Below are 12,179 nucleotides of genomic sequence, written 5' to 3' on the forward strand. Positions count from 1 at the left end.
AAAATCATCTTTTTCAATTTTTTAACCATTTTGTTCAGTGAGAATCACAGGTTTGTCTGTTGTCTGCAAGGGCAGTATGACTGTAGAGTGCTCTCATTGATCACATTCAGCTACTCACCTTCTTTGCCAGATAACAGTTCCTAAGCTGATACCGGTGTGGTTCATTTGTACACATGCTCTTAGCAACCTGCTTCCTACCTGTGTGCTCCAGACTAGCGGACACTGTCATTGCAGAGTTGAGGTCAAACTGATTTGTCCGCAGTTCTCTTGTCAAAGATGACTGTGATCTGCTCCTACGCCATAGCAGAGAGGTGTATCTGTGGAGAATACTGATCTGTAAGAAAGCCTTTGTTCATTTGTACCCAACTACTACCCCTGTTTCTACAGTGGGAATTTCCAGTGAGTCCGATATAGTCCAGCTCTAAAGTACTTTAGAAATGTAATCTATGTCAGAGGAAAATATCAATTCCCTGGCATCTAAGGGGGAAAGGAGGTAACTAAAAATTAAAAGGAAAGAAGTTTGACAAGGTTTGTACAATTCTGAAGACTTTAGGTAGGTTTAGATTTGAGCCGGTTCATTGGGAATATTTTGCAGCCCTTGAGACAAAGAAGAGAGTGACCGTGGTAATGTAGCAGTGGGTAAAGGGAGCAGGTGAGGAGGTACGTGCGGGATTAGTCACCCTGCCTACCATTCACAGGGATTTGGGCTATATGTCCTTATCCTGATTAATGTAAGTTAAGTAACAGTTGTAAATAGTTTTGTAAAAATAATGAAATCTAATGAGAAAATTCCAAGTGTTTGAATTCATGTTGGTAAATATGCAAAGAAACGTGAAAGATAAGAACCAAAGTAAATTCCTAATATTTCGAATTTTCTGATGTCTTAGTAGATGTAATGAAAATTTATTACCTTGTAATTTAGTTATATACTATTGGTTATTAGTATGTTTAATTTTCTTTTGCCTTGTCTCAGTCTGCCTTCTGTTATTTTGCTTTAATCCTAAATAATTCTTACATTTTGTTGTTTTGTCCTTTATTTTTGCTGTTGCTGAATAGTACATTCTGCTTTGTTTTTGGTTGTAATGACCATTTATATTACAAGACCTAAAAAGTAGTTGTATATTTGTTTCCTTATCTTGGCCAGAGCTTTCCCTAAGGTGAGTGGCATGCATGGACGGCACATTCCTGATTCCAGGCTTTTCTTGTTCACTCTGCTAGCTCTTACTTTCAATCTAAGCTAACACCATGTACCACATCTTTTATACTTTGTATTTTTCTTCATTTCAGTTACCTATAGTATATAGTTTGCTTCACCATGGCTTTGTGGTTTACTAGTGTCGATAGACTAGTTCTTAATCACCTTGCAAGGTTTTCCCAAGTTCTCAAGCAAAGCTTACCTGCCTTTTTTCAGGGAACATTTATGAATTAACTTTCTGTGCCATGATTTTGTTGGTGGTTGGGAAACACAAGATCATTGTGTTTATATTAAAATACAACAGAGGAAAATTTGTTTTAGAAAATGTTATCTTGTCTGAAGATTTCTGTGTATATGTGCATGTCTATTTTATATGCAGTAAGGTGTTGCCTTGGTCTCGGGCAGTAGAAACTCATTAGGGCTTGAACTAAATATAGTGTACACCTACCCATAGATAATTTGGGTGGATTTTATAAAAGGGAAGTTTCTTAATTGCAGTATTTAAAAAATATTGCCTTTTCTCATTACTTTTTGCAGTCATACTATTTTTCTTTTTGAGATGGAGTCTCACTATGCAGTTCAGGCTGACCTTGAACTCACTACATAACCCAGATTGGCCTCAAACTCACAGCAATCCTCCTGCCTCAGCCTCCCAAGAGCTGGGAACAGGTGTATGCCACATTGCTTGGCCCCCATCATGTTGTTTTATACATACAAAAGAATGTGTGTAAGTTTCAAGTCATAGTAATGAATTAAGATCATGACTTTTTTTTTTTTAAATTTTTATTTTGGTACTGGGAATCGAAGTCACAACCTCATGCTTGCCAGGCAGAGGCTGTGCTGCTGAGCTAATTCCCGGCCCCCATAGTAATGAATTAAATGCCCATGAATCTGCTACCCAAACTGAGGACTAGAACATCTGGTTTATGCCCTTAATTACCTATATCATCCTTGCCTATGAAGACTTCTATAGAAGTAATACATGTATTCTTCTATAGAAGTAATATATGTAAACTGGATTTTCCAGCTTAATGTTTTTCTCCTTTGCTTTTCTTAAAGCTACTTTAAACATTTATTTTTGACTTACTCACTTTCCTAAGTATCCATCTCTCCAACCTCAGTCCCAATCTACTGTGAGACTGTTGGACTTTTTCTTAAGCATCTGTTGAAGACATAAAAATCATATACAGTCACCCATCATCCTCCTGCGTTCATCTCTAGAGCGTCCCGTTCTTATTATCCTTGCTTCCCGTTACTTTTTACGTAATACAGCGAAGTGCGTGTCTTGGTCTCTTGTTGATGCTGTTTCATCCACTGGCGAGTTTTGCACCTGACTCTAGGCTGCGTCACATTTCCTGCCATTACCCTGAGTAATGGATGCATTCTCCTGAAAGAATTACTCAGCAACTACTCATTCTCTTAACTGCCTCAAATACAGTGAGTGCTGCCCCAGTTCTGTTTCCGTCAGTAGCTCCTGGGTCCTTATTTTGAATTTTGCCATTACTTTTGGTATCTTAATTCAAATATTCCTCTGCTCTTGGATTCCAGAACTGCACATGACTTTCTTATTCTTTCATGGAGTTATTTCTATTACATTTATTCTTGTATCAGTAGCGAACTCTGTTCTCTTCACCTCTTATCATCCCTTTATTAATCACCCCCTCTTTACCTACCTTCTTTACCTGCCTTCTTTATCCAGAAGTTGAATTCATTCCCAGAAATGTCCTCAGTGCTTTCAGTAAATTGTTCTTACTTGAAAAATTCAACTGTGCATCAATCTTTCTCTTGCAGAATAACTTTTGAACTAAAATAGCCAAATTCTTCCTTACTCACCAATTTGAGTCAAAGTAACTGATCACTTAAAAGAAAAACTGATTTTTTTTATTGAGGAGTTTGAGTAAAGAAAATGGCTTTGATCTCTCAGGATATGGTTTTCCTGCCTAGGTTCTGAGGTCACATAGGTTCTCATGGGGAAAGCCTCCTTCTGGGAGCCCTGGTGTGGCTGTGTAATACTTGGAAACTTCTAAGTGGAATGAGTGTGGTAAACTCAATTTGACCTTCTCAGTTCCTGAGCAGTACATCAGGAGAAGTTAGGTTTCCATTGGTCTCTATATTTGAAGGTTAGAACATGAAGCATTATGAGTCTAGATCTTTAGAACAGAATGATTGAGACATAAATAGTGCTAAGTTTTTTTCTATTACTTCAAGCGACAAAATTAAGCATCAGAACCAAAACTTTTTCTTACCTTCTCACCAGATTTCTTCAACCAGTATGAAATTATCTTTGATTCATTGTATATTCATTATAAAACAAAATCAACATCTAAACGAACATGTTTATAATGGATATCATGCTATACCCATTGTTAATACTCTTAAAAATACACTTTTCATTTTGATAAATGTGCCTTCATATTTAAAATATGGTCTTGTGGGCTACTTGTTTTCCAGGTATGTACCTCTATTTACAGCTGTGCACACCTTTTAAAGTAAGGAGTGACATTTACTGCCACTGGGGCGTGGAGGGGAAGTGGTAGGTTGGGATATGACAAATTTCCAGCCTTTGGCCTAAGAGCTCTGTGTGCCTGCACTTTGTAACCAGAGCAGAAGAGGCTCGGGGAAGATAAGCTGAGAACAGGAACAGAGGGCGTGGGAGAGGAGCCTTGGCACACGAGGGCAGGTTAGGCTCGACCTGGCCGGCTCTGTGCACAGACGAAGCTGCTGTTTCCCACTGACCCAGGAAGAAGACAGACTGAGGATGGAGCTAGTGGAATCTAGGGAGCAAAAACACGTGGCTGTGAGCTAGTGTTAAGCTTCTGGCGGAGTCTGGGTGTGCAGTCTTGGTTAGAAGAGAGCTGAGCTCTGCCTGTCGGTGGTTGAGATGGTCAGTCAGAAAGTCCTCGTTGGGTAAAGAACAAAGAAAGGAAAAGAGGGTGACAACAATTAGTGTGACCAGGGAACAGCAAGTGTCAGCTGTGGTAAATGAGCTGGGCGCAGGCTGTGACTCCTGTGTAGATGTCTCCTCAGAGCCTCAGGAGCTTACAGGCGGGGCTGTATGTGGTGCCAAGGTTAAGGGTGTGTGATACTGAGTCAGTCCACTGTCTGGTATAGCACAGTTCTGAGAGTGGATGATGGGAAGGCCACGCTGGCGTGGGTGGTACCCACCGAGGGTCCTGTAGCTTGGATAGAGCTGGAGGGACAGAGTGCGCTGGTCACTGCTGCTGCCTTCCACACCTGGTGGGAGCTGTTTTTCCCTCTGTGATGCCTGTGCCCTGTCAGTCTGCCTTGGAGCCAGATGATTATGAACTGATGCAAATTGTGAGCCAGGACACACTATCCCCGGAGCCCAGCCTATTTGGGACTCCTACACCATCTGGGTGCAGAGGAAGGGCTGAGCGGATCTGGGGCGCCTGCATCCGCCTCCCTCTGTGTCTGGAGGACTGTGGATATCTCAGCAAGCAGGCGAGCATCTCCAGTTCCAGAGACCCTGCGGCCTGCGGTGAGTGCTCAGTGCACTCTGCCCCAAGCCCAGACTGTTCGGGACCCTCCAGGCTTCCAGGTGCAGTGAAGTGGATAAGTGGGTTTGAGGCATCTATCTGCCTTCCCATTCCAGCTGCGCTGGGAGAACTGTGGAGCTTCCAGCAAGCAGGCGGGCGCACAGTATCCCTGGAGCCCAGCTTATTTGGAACTATGGAGTTCTAAACAGGCAGAAGAGGGCCATTGGTTCTAGAGGCCCAGTGGCTTGGGGGAACTGGGTGCCATAGTCCCAGGAGCTGCAAATATAGAAGTGGATTTCCAACAGACCCTGAGGAAGCTTTCAAATAACACTTGAAACACAGAAATATAGGAAAATGACAAAACGAAAGACCAAATTACAACCTCAAACCTCCAGCCCATCTCAAGAAACTCTAGGAGTGATGTATATAGAAGAAAATATATAGCATTCACCTCAAATATCGGACATAATAGCTACTGAAATTAACAAGCAACTCCAGGAAGATTTAAAGGAATTCAAACTTGAAATAATCTCCCAGATAAAAGAAGAAATGATAAAAGAAATGAAAGAGATTCTGAATATATCTAAAGAAAACACAGTTAAAAAATTGGAGGAACTAAACAAAAAGATAGAATCCCTAAATGAGCAATATAAGAAACAAACAGAATATATAATGCAGATGCACAGATATACAGGAAATAAAAAACTCCACTGAAAGTTGTAAAAACCGCCTTAATGAAAGTGAAGATAGAATTTCAGACCTTGAAGACAGGATTGCAGCTAGTGAACAGGAAAGGAAAGATCTTTTAAAAATAACAAGGAATCAGGAAATAACAATTCAACAACTGCAAGATGATGCAAAGAAAAATAACATAAGATTGATAGGGATTAATGAAAAAGAAGGGGACAACATAAAGGATGTCAAGAGGATATTTAGAGAAGTAATAGCTGAAAATTTCCCAAGCATGAGATCAGAAACAGACATCAGAATCAGTGAAGCACATAGAACTCCAAATAGTCATAACCAAAATAAAACTACACCCAGACATATAATAATCACCATCTCAGAAATCCAACACAAGAATAGATTATTAAAAGCTGTGAGAAAAGACAGATCACTTATAAAGGAAAACCTATCAGAATCACAGCAGACTTCTCAGCACAAACAATAAAGTCAAGAAGAGCATGGAGTGAAGTATTCCAGATCCTAAAGCAAAATGATTTCCAACCTAGGCTGATGTACCCTGAAAAACTATCATTCAAAATTGATGGTGAAATATGATACTTCCATGACAAAGAACAGCTCAAGAACTTCATGAACACCAAGCCAATCCTACAAAAAATATTGAGAGACAGTTTAGATATACAAAGGAAAAAACCACAAGCAAAACAGATAATTAAACAGAACAGAAAGATAAAGATGCAACAGCAGAGAGATAACATGTCAACAATAAACCAGCATATAACAGTTATAACCATTAAGTAAATGGTCTCAATGCACCAATCAAAAGAAACAGACTATCAGAATGGATTAAGAAACAAAATCCAACCATATGCTGTTTGCAGGAAACCCATCTAACCCGGAAGGATGCTTACAGACTGAAAGTCAAGGGATGGAAAACAATACTTCATGCAGCAGGAATAAAAAAAAAAAAAAAAAAGAAGAAGCAGGAGTAGCCATTCTGTTTGCAGATAACGTGAACTTTAAACCAACAATGACCATAAAGGACAAAGAAGGTCACTATATACTCATTAGGGGGAAACTCCAAGAGTAAGAGATAACTATCTTAAATATATATGCACCAAACTCCAGAGCACCCAGTAATATAAAACAACTATTAACAGAAATGAAAACTCAAATTATCAGTAACACAATTGTAACAGGAGACCTTAACACACCATTGACACCAAGGGACAGATCAAACAGACAGAAAATGAGCAAAGAAATAACAGAGCTGATTCACATCTGTGAACAAATGGACTTGATAGACATATATAGAATGTTCCACCCAACAACGTCAGAATACATCTGAGATGAATGTGCAATTCTCAGATGAAGAAATACAAATGGCAAATAAATACATGAAAAAATGTTCATCATCATTGGTCATTAGAGAAATGCAAATTAAAACCTCACTGAGATTCCATCTCACTCCTGAAAAAATGGCCAGGATCAAGAAAACCAACAACAACAAATGCTGGAGAGGCTGTGGGGAAAAAGGAACTCTCCTACACTGTTGGTGGGAGTGTAGACTGGTACAACCTTTGTGGAGGTCAGTCTGGAGAGTTCTCAAAAAGCTGGGATTGGAAGTCCCATTTGTTCCAGCTATTCCACTTCTAGGCATATTCCCAGAAGAACTGAAAGCATCATACCACAGTGATATATGTGCACCTATGTTTATAGCAGCACAATTTGTAATTGCCAGATCTTGGAAACAACCCAAGTGTCCATCAACTGAGGAATGGATAAAAAAGTTGTGGTATTTCTATACAATGGAGCATTACTCAGCTATAAAGAAGGATCACATTGAGATATTTATCAATAAATGGGCGCAGCTTGAGACCATAGTCATAAGTGAAATAAATCAATCCCGCATGTGTGAATATTGAATAGTTTCGGTAATGTAATGATTACCGAAACTATTACTAATCATTATATTACCCTAATGTAATTATTCAAGTATATAAAAGTATGTGGTAATCCTGATTCTCCATTATGTGGCCTTGAAGCCTTATAAAGTTTTCACTTATTAATTGGAAAGGCTTTATTCTGGGCTGCTTGATATGGAAATATTTGAAACTATAGTATATGAAGTTATATTCAAATATTTCAAGGAAAAAGACAGACACTATGCTAACTACTATTAAGTCGGGTTATTTGGTGGTGAAGCACTAGGTTGCTGAAATAGTCCTGCTTTGACTTGTATTGTTATATTGTTATGTCCTCTTTTATCTCAATCTCTCCCTTATTCATTAAAAAAATTATTGTTATTTTTTATGATTTTTTAATTAAGGGGAAAAATTTAAAAAATTAGCAGGATATATTATAGTAACTTTTTTGATTTCCTGCTAACTTGATTTGAAGTCCTGTAATACTCCCACTATCTTGTTTTGTCTGATTAGACTCTGTTCCGTTCTGTATGATAGTATCAAGTTTGAGGGTATAGGCAACCACTGTGAAGGCAATAAGATTCACTATGATGCCCATTCTGGTTTGACTATTATCTCCTTTGGAAGTCCTGTAATGTTTACAATGTTTAAGTTTTTTTTTTTTTAATTTTTTTTTTGTCTTTTTCCTTTTTATCGGTACCGGGGATCGAACTCACAACTGCCTGCTTGCAAGGCAGGCGCTTATGCTGCTGAGCTAAATCCCCAGCCCCCCAATGTTTAAGTTTTATTGGTCTTGTTCTGTACTGTTTTGTTCAACTTTATAATACCTAATGAGATAGACAATTCTTTTTAAGGAAGCAAGAGGAATTATGGTAACCATTGTTGATAACCTTGTACTCTGTTTTTACATCATGTACTGTGTCTATCCTTGGTTTTGACTGACAGCTTTGTTTTGCCACATTTGACTTTATTCTCTTCCGAAAAAAAAGTAATAAGAACTAAGGAGTAATAAAACCCAAAATGTGTAAATTTTGTTGTAAAAAAGAGAGGGGAAAAAAAGTGCTCTGAAGGATGCAACTGCAAGTGTTCTTAGGGGTGTTAAATAGTTGACCATATTAATGTTTTTGGTTGGATCATTGAACACAACTGTTTGCAGTCTCTCTGTTTGAATGTCCACTTTGTATGCTTTGATACTGTGACTTGAGCAACTATCTGTAAGATGATAATGTGTAATCTATTGACTGGTGATTTCTTACTGTTTTTTTTTTAATAGTTCTGTATTACTTGTACCCTTACACCGCTTTGTTTTGTTTCGTTTTTTCTCTTTTTCCTTCTAAATAAAATTTTTAAAAAATTGTGAGCCAGAATAAATCTTTCCTCCTTTAAATTTTATCTGTGCATTTTTGTCAGGTACTTTGTCTCAGCAATGAGAAAAGAAGACAGTATATAGATTGAGATATATGACGTAAAGTTTGAAATCGGAGTTTGAAGTGTTAGCAGTTAGGGTTTCTAAGTCTGTGCCATTTAATCAGATTCTAGAATCCATAATATTTCTTGCAAAGTAGGGGACTGATGAAGATAAAAAGTGAAGATCATTAAATCTATGACAATGTAAGGTTGGGGATGATTGCTGGACACTTTTGTGCATACGTGCATACAAAAGCTTCTGTCCTCACCTTAGGAATTAGCGTAAAGCAGCTGTGGACCGGCGGTTTTCCAAATGGTCGGTGAGAAGGGAGAGGATGGGAAGGTGGCCAGAGCCTGTTAGCAGGCTGCAGTGCTCCCGGGTGTCCCGAGTGCGGGCTGGGCGAGAGCCTGAGCGTGTTAGCAGACCCCAAGGGGTGCTCGGGCACTCTGGGCCCGCGGAGTGCGGAGGGTCCCGGTTCCCAGGTAGAGGCCCGCCGTGGGCCGGCCCGGGGCTGTGCGGAGGGGCCTGCGGCAGGCCGCGTGCAGGGAAGGAGCAAGGGTCTTGGAACTTGGGTGGAAAAGGAGAGGGGATCAACGGTGCGGAGCAGAAGGGGAGCGGGGCGTTCAGGGGGTGCACGGGACAGGCGAGTGGGGCGGAACCGACAGAGGTGTGCGAACCCAAAGGGTGACCCCAGAACGGGCGCGCCTCGGGAGGGTCTGAGCGGTCTGGAGTGTGCAGAGGGCTGCAGCGGGGTCTGCAGAGTCCGCGGGGTCACGTCCGCGGGTGTCGGGCACATCCAGGACGCTGTGGAGACCGCGAGTTCTGACAGAAGCTGGGCAGTCCCGGTTCCCGGGTAGGATGGAGACTGGTTTCCGGCAGGTGCCTTCTTATAAAACAGGGCTGAGAGCCCTTAATAAGTGTGTCAAAGCCAAAAACACAGGTTCCCAGCTCTTTAAATATTACTGTGCCGCATTATTACCGATCTTCTTACACCCCTTTCCCTCTCCAAAACTAATTTGTTTTGTTTTTATCTTTACTCTCTTCTCTGAAAATTTCCTGCATTAATTTCTTATTTCTGTTGTATTTCAGTCTCTTATACTGATTTTTCTCTGTGAATTACCTTTGAAGTCTTCTTAGTAAATTCTATTTGGCCGCCTCCTCAAGATTTAAGAATTATTTCATATTCATGCTCATTTATACTCAAGATTTAAGAAATAGTTCACTTTTATGCTTGTACTTTCTCTCACCAGTTTTCTTGCGTTTGTGTTATTACGTATGCTTTCTCTGTTACATCATTTTCTAAGTCTAAATCCTCTACAGTTTGGCCTTTGCTTTTGCCACTCCACTGAAATAATTTTCTCCATGGGTATTTATTTGTCAAATCTCTTGTGCCATATTTTTCCTCCTTTTAAAAAATATATATGTCGCTAATCTCCCTTTTCAGCCTCTTTAACGCAGCGTTCTTGGTTTTTATTCTAGCCCTTGACTACTCTTTTGTGTCTGTAACCTCTTCTGTTTCCCCCGTCCTCACCTTTGGGACATACATTTTCTTACAGCCTGCCGTGCATGTCACTTTGACCGAAACTTCTACTACAGCGATATCACAGGATCTCAGCATCTCTGTATTAAAGATGCATGAAGAGTGAGTGTTGGAACATCACTGCTGGACAGTGACTTATCAGATGGCACCTCTTTCTTGAAAGACTGATTTCTCCACCTGATTGGTATTTCCATAAAATACTTTTCCAACACTTCACAAGTTTAATTCCTAATGTAAACCCATTCTTTTCCCTCCAAGAATACTTCTATATTTTTAATGATTTATTTCATTCCTGAGCTGGAATTTTAAAAGTCTCTTTGATTTTTGGGTCTTTTTTGATTTATGCATTTCTGCATCTAATACATACGATAATTTTTCAAACATTACTGAGAAGAAAAAGTCATTCCTACCACCCAGATTTATAATCAAGAAAGCCAAGTTCAGTTTCTGGTTCAGAAAATATCAAATTAGGTGAATTTGTGTGAGTTTCTATAAACTTCAGTTTGCTCTGTCTTAGAATGAGAAAGATTGGATTATGTTAGCTCTGAGTTTCCTTCTGTCTGTAACATTCCTTGTGTTTATTTCTGTGTACTGAGTATATTCTGTACAGAGCATAGTGAATATTGCGTAGTATGATTTTCAGTATTTTGTCATATATATCTTCGCTATTTCCTCCTGCATTACTGTAAGTCAGTCATTTTCTTGACTAATTCATTCTGTGTAGTACTGCTGAATTAATTTTCTTAAAATTTGAGAATTGTATTTGTTCAGAAACTTGTTATTCATATTGAAAAGTAAGTCCTGTTTAAACATCTGGACTGGATATTTAATGTCTTTATCAACTAACTATGAGCTAATTTTGTAACATTTTGCCATATTGTTTGATATTTCTAGCATTTCTAGTTGACATTTTATCATTACTGTGATGAAATGTCTCTTTGTTCATGGATATTGTCCCATCTTCTCTGTTGCAATTGCTAGCATATTAAACATACATGGTTTAAATTTTTTATTTAATAGCTCCAACATTTGTAACATCTTTAATCAGTTGCTTTGCCACTTAACAGAAGCCTTAATTTTTTTGATGTTTCCAAAAATTTGGATTGCTTTTTGGATATCACCTCATCTATAGTGATTGAGGCAATGGAATTTAGGTTTGAAGGTGAGCATGTTTTGCCATGAGTAAGAGCGTGTGTGTGTGTGTGTGTGTGTGTGTGTGTGTGTGTGTGTGTGGTTATCGGAGTCTTCTGACTGAGTACTGACGTGGAGTGGCATTGTTAGTGGCTGCTATATACCGCAGGCAGTGGTGTATAGGAGGGCTTTGCTTTATACATACTTCACTATCCATGTAAAGGTTCAAAAGAAAAATTGGTGAAGTTATTCTTCGAATATAGCACCTGTATTATTTGAGTGTGAGGACCATACTTCATTGCATAATTTCATATTATAATAATAATATTTAAACTGTTTTTTATGAAATCTTTGAAGATCTGGAAAAGATTAATGTAGGACCAATTTCTTGGTAGAATATATTTTTATGAAAACAAAGCATTATACTTTACTAGTCATTTAAAATAGAAACTCAGTTATAAATTATGAATTGTATAGTAAGAGATGGCAGTTGCATTACTTCTCATGATTGTTAAAATTTACATTTTTAAAGATCTGTTCATTTACTGTATGTTTCTTGTGCTGGATAAATAATGCTAATTTTTTCTGTTATTTTGAAATAAGGATGAAGTAACCATGAAAATCATAAATAATTCAGTACACAATATGTCCTCATGATGTATATATATATAATATATATTTATGTGTGCATATTTAATAATACAACATATCTGGATTGTTCATTATTTTATTTATCATTACTTTTTTGTGTGTGGTAATGGGAATTGAACTCAGGACCTTGTGCTTGGAAGGCAGATGC

At 38.7% G+C, this 12,179-nt stretch overlaps 1 protein-coding gene across 48 annotated transcripts in view; it reads left to right on the plus strand.

Annotated features, from left to right (window-relative positions):
- The window catches only part of Rims2 (regulating synaptic membrane exocytosis 2), a 518,293-nt gene that overhangs the window by 346,461 nt on the left and 159,653 nt on the right, over positions 1–12,179 (plus strand). The gene's annotated exons all lie outside the window — the stretch shown is intronic.

The sequence above is a fragment of the Cavia porcellus genome, unplaced genomic scaffold (assembly GCF_034190915.1).
Source record: "Cavia porcellus strain 051 isolate PalLab524CR breed Dunkin Hartley unplaced genomic scaffold, mCavPor4.1 scaffold_10, whole genome shotgun sequence".
Taxonomy (NCBI): domain Eukaryota; kingdom Metazoa; phylum Chordata; class Mammalia; order Rodentia; family Caviidae; genus Cavia; species Cavia porcellus.